Source organism: Adelges cooleyi, unplaced genomic scaffold (assembly GCF_023614345.1).
Source record: "Adelges cooleyi isolate 19-005CV unplaced genomic scaffold, UGA_ACOO_1.1 ACOO_flye_CR_arks_rails_tigmint_CR_PRNA_20, whole genome shotgun sequence".
In the NCBI taxonomy this organism is placed as follows: Eukaryota; Metazoa; Arthropoda; class Insecta; order Hemiptera; family Adelgidae; genus Adelges; species Adelges cooleyi.
The window spans coordinates 106,954-112,340 of NW_026095861.1; the positions used below are offsets into that span (position 1 = coordinate 106,954).

Consider the following 5,387-nt stretch of genomic DNA (forward strand, 5'->3'; position numbering starts at 1 on the left):
TAACATTTAACCACTTTTTGTATCCATTGCATTTTTTTTATAAATATATTCATTTAAATGTTTGTTATGCGGGCCTAGGGCTCCAAGGTGACCAAAGTAAATAAGTTGAAGCAACACTCGTTTCCGTATGAATTAGAATTGATTTAATAGAATTAACGCAACAAAAATAATGTTAGTTACACGATAGACATAGAATAACATTAAACAACAATATTAAATAGTATGGTTTAACTTAAGATGTAGGACTAAGACGTAGAACAACGCAAGTGAATAGTAGAATTACGACCAGTGTTGGGAAAAGATAACTATAAAGTTATCTAGATAAGATAACGGATAATTGAGTAATATATCATCTAGATAAGATATTAAATTATTCATTTAACATTTATTTAGCTAAAAGAAAAAGATAAATACAATTTTATCTAGATGAAAAATAGATAAATTAAATTTTAACCTCCATAAAATGTTATACGAAAATGTATGAGTGAAACAAAGTATTTTCACAGATTACAAAATAATTTTATAACCAATAAGACGTAGGTACTAAGAAATGGACAGTTACGTCAAAGAGCAAATTTTCCTTATATTCGATTTCGTGATTTATGGCTACTCTGTTCATTTGTCATTTATTATTTTCATGTACTCTGTTTATGTCATCTTTTATGTAGGCAACAGTAATAGTATAAATAGGTATAAAAAGTAAATACGAGTTTATCAAACTCGATAATCGATGACCGGACATTTCATTATCAGTTGAAACTATTTTTAAACATATTGTTATTTTTTGAGGCTTAACTATCGTTTTGGCCACATACGGTCTACGGACTACGGAGAGCCCACATTATGTTTAAAATGTTTATTACAAGGTTTTGTTATTTTATTTTGATTGAAAATACAAATAACTTTTTGGAAACGGCTCATTGTTTATTGGACTTGTATTACTATTTACTATTTTACTTTTATAGTCTTTACTCTTTACCCTATATGTAGTTACTGATACAGGACTCGCCTGACATGTATATATAACTCTTATCTACTTCTACCTATTAAAAATAGGTAAAAAACGTTTTGTATATTGGGGTTGGCTTGTTAGACAAGTCCAATATTCCATTGTAATCCAATGTATTTTAGTCGATTATACAAAACGTATCAATTCTAGTTTAAGTACTAATGATAACCGAAAAAGGAACTTTTTTAAATTATTAAAGTTTTCAAATTATCAACATTATACATACATTACACATTTGACACTACAGTAACTCTTTGGTATTACTAGGCAATCCCATTCATCCCTTTTGAGCTACTATATACACCATTACACTTCCTTTGCTTTACAGCGTAATCGTTAAAGCTGATAGAATTAAATTCCGATAGTGAATATACAGTAGTACAGTGGATATAAAAAAGTAATATAATATATTTTATTTATTTTGTAAAATATTTCAAGATTATCCTATTATACAAAGAAGTATTTTATTGGGAGGCTATAAAAAAGCCGAAAATATTTTAGCCGTAAGTATTTGGTCCAACCATAATTTTACCGAAAATTATTATAACTGAAAAACATTAACGCCGAAAATAATAGTTCCGAAAATATTTTCATCGAACAATTTTTAAGCCGAAACATGTATTAACCGAAAATATTGAAACCGAAAAGATTCACGCCGAAAATAATATCGCCGACCGTATTTTAGCCGACACTTCTGTGTCGGGCGCATTGTGTCTGCGCATGCGCGTTATTTTGCCGACCAGTGCCGATCCACCGGTGACCGGCCACCGCGTCCGCGGTATGTTTATTCTTCTACCTGCAGTGGTACCGTACAATGACTTGCTTATTCTGGTTTTTTTTTAATTATTTATTTATTTTTTTTTAATATTTTTATATTTATTAGTTGGGAAAAATTTAATATATTTTTAGTCACTCGACTAATCTGTTTTTTCCCTAGTTCGAGCGCATAAAAGATACAATACGTCAATACAAATAATTTGATACCAAAATCTAATTTTCAAAAATAAATTTACATTGATCTTTTTTCCCGCAGCCCTTTATATTAATATATATGTATATCTAATAATCTTAAATGTTGTAAAAAAAGTACTTAATAGGTATAATAGATAAATAAAAATAAAAATTAAACAAAATAGGGTACTTTATAATGTAAGTGATAGTGAGTAATATTAATAAGGTAACAAAACAATTTATTTGGTATTAGAAAGTTCTAGCTCCTCCAGCCATTTAATAAATGTGGGAGGGGTTGTGAGACAGTCGATTATGGGTCCTCTATATTGTAGCAACCCTGTAGCCCTGTACGTATGTATTGCAGGCTGTTTGAGTGTTGTTACAATCGTGGTGATAGGTTTTTAGATATTTAATAGAATAACTTCAGAGTAAATCACAAACATTTAATTTAATATACTTATAAAACATGTACAACGACAAACAGTTAATAGCATAAGTTCAGTATGCTTCAAAAATATGATGATTAAGACAATTATGAGCCGCTTAAGACTTCAAAAGAAGATGATAGGTAGAATCTTCAAGTGTAGTGTATGGTGGTCCCAGCACATCTGCCCTGCTATGACTGAAGTTCTCCCTTATATGTTGGTCCGCTCGCTGAATGGCCGTGGGAATCCTCGCAATTATCGAAAGTCCGCGTGTGGATGACCTCGCTCGTCCATGGCATCCGCTTATGTCAACGGTGGAGGAAGGGTAGAGGCATGAGAGTGCAGCCTTCGCATGGTCGAAATTGGCTAGCTTCGATGTGAGATTCGCACGGTAGTTGCCAAAACGTTAAGTTTCTCTTAGTGGTTGGCCTCGTGTTTGAGGTCAACTGTGAACAGAATTGCAAGTTGTCTGCTTTCGCAAGATGCTGTAATGACCTTTTGGGTCTGATGTGAAATCGGCACGTGTGGTACATAATAATGAGAAGTTATATAACATAATATATATATATATATGTATATGTTAGTCCTGATAAGTTGTACAATGTAATAAATATATATATGTATCTATTAGCCTTGATAAGGGTGGGTCCGTTACAATATTGATGTCTTGTTCCCTGAGGATTCGGGAGATGCAGTCACTTTTTGATCTGCTAATACCTTCAATATTGATTTGGCAAATGCGTAGGGTAGACCCTAGCTTTCTTAGGTGGCCTGAGAATCTTTCGATTCGATTGTGTTCGGTTTGGTTGCATGTAATCAGGCCAGGAAAACGTTATAAATGATAGTTTGGCCACTGAGTTAATAGATCTTTAGCCGTTCGTCTTGAGAAGATGAACGTTGCCCAGAAGGTACCACGAGGAGGCGATCTATCACAACCCCCTATTTTTACAATTTACAATATTTACGCTATTTACACTTATTATTTACAGAATTAATTTTATATACAAAATAATATTTACACAATATGATGCTAGTCAAAAATTCTGACAATCATATAGATGTCAGAATTGCAAATGGGACAACGCCCTCTGCCCCTCACATCCTCACCGTAATCGTGGCATAAACATTTGTGCCACACGGAATGCAAGCATGTATGTTAGTGGCTGCCAAGCAAATGCCACAACTGTTTATTTGTCGCGGTGTTATATCCTCATTCAAATTAGCCGAAACGAATGGAATATTATCTTGCTCCCTTCTCAAACGTTGTCCTTCCATTTGCCCGATAAACGCGAGAACTTCGTCGTCGTCCTCGGGTATGTGATAGTCATCATTAACTATTAACACAAATAAATAAAAATATAAACGGATTATCAACAATAATATTAATGGTCATAAAAATTATTATTAATATGATATGGACAAAATATATTTTTACAGAGTATCCTTTTTTATTATTTAGGTGTACGAGTCATTTTATTAGTTTTTTTTTTAAATTTAAATATTGCATGTTTAATATTTCCTTTTTCTTATATATAATATAATGTATTGCCATTAAGAAATATGTTGTATACTATTATAATTGTTAACAAATTGTTTTTAATATTTCTGTTCAGAGCCTTACTGAGAAGAATGGCGTTATTATCTTGGACAGCTTGAACAGCCGGAGCAGCCTCAACAACAAAAGCAGCCTCAACTACAGGAGCAGCCTCAACTACAGGATCGGCAGCTTCAACAACGGGAGCATTTTGCTCCTCACCATCTCCCAATTCTAAATTGTAAGTTAAAATAAAACAACTTTATTTATAACCTGTTATATTCCTTATTAAAAAAATTTAGTTTATTAAGGTTATATTTTTAATTGTAGCATAACGGGCCACGAAGGCCCAACGTGCAATCATGAGATGATTTCTTGATGAATTCGCTATCCGGGACGGATCGTCAGTCCGTCGCCTGAGAGGAGGATGGTATTTTACCGGACGGTTGCTCGCCTGGCAGTCTTTATTTAGTACTATTGTCGGTATACCTATGTTATAGGCCAAGTGGCCTGTGTAGGAGAGAAATTCCTTAACAGTAAGGCAGCCTTGATCCAGCCTTTCAGTCGGCGCTCTTATGTTCTGTCCTGCTGCACATATAGTGGACGACGTGGCCTTAAGGTGGGGCGCTCCAACTGCTGTTGATATTTTTGGCTATAAATACCCTCAATTTTCAGGAGTACCTCTGTAATTAAAAAAAAAAAAAATATTTCTATAACTAATTAACTATTTTGTAGCAAGTATTTCGATTTACTTGTAAAATTCCAAATTCCCGGTCTTTGTTGTATTCATTTGTTGGTTTAAAATTCTGTGAAAGACCTCCTGATCATTGTTTGTCCTCCTGGCCTGTCCGTAACGCTAAATTCTGCGCACCGGTTCCTATAGTAAGTATTATACAATGAGATAATAAAAGAAAATTTTTTGTAAAAAATAATATTTTTTTGCTTAGTTTTTTTTAACCCCAGAGCATTTCATATACATAAAAATAAATTCAGTATTTTGGAGTCGAGAGCGTTTTAAGTTTATAGCTGTGATTGCCGGAGAGATGGCGGCTTCTTTTAACCAAACGATTTTTTGCCCGGCAACAGTGAGTGCCAAACACACTAATGCCTTACCCACTCTGCCATTTCCTCTCCACTATGTACAAAGGTAAATTAATTATTTTTTAAATAACTATTTTCTCATTTTTGAGGATATATTAGGTATTTTTTGTAATAATTAACTATTTATTATTATCAAGCATTTTTATTTCATATAGATGTACGCATTTCACTTTTATGTTAGTATTGAGAGAAAATCAAACAAAATCAAATTGTTTTTTTCTTTTGTTAGTATTACAACTGGGGGAGGGGGAGGCTTCTGTACAATAATTATGAATCTTATTAATTTAGGTAAATTTAATGAATATTATATCCATAATAATACAAAGTGATTTGAAAAACTGTTTTCTAAGGTTTGCAGTACTAAGCA

At 33.0% G+C, this 5,387-nt stretch overlaps 1 long non-coding RNA gene across 1 annotated transcript; it reads left to right on the top strand.

The window, feature by feature from the left end:
* The first annotated feature begins 3,607 nt into the window (after positions 1-3,607).
* Positions 3,608-4,413, top strand: LOC126834048 (uncharacterized). Its single transcript, XR_007685030.1, has 3 exons — positions 3,608-3,698; positions 3,999-4,160; positions 4,250-4,413. It is a non-coding gene; the product is annotated as an uncharacterized LOC126834048 (long non-coding RNA).
* Positions 4,414-5,387: the final 974 nt, after the last annotated feature.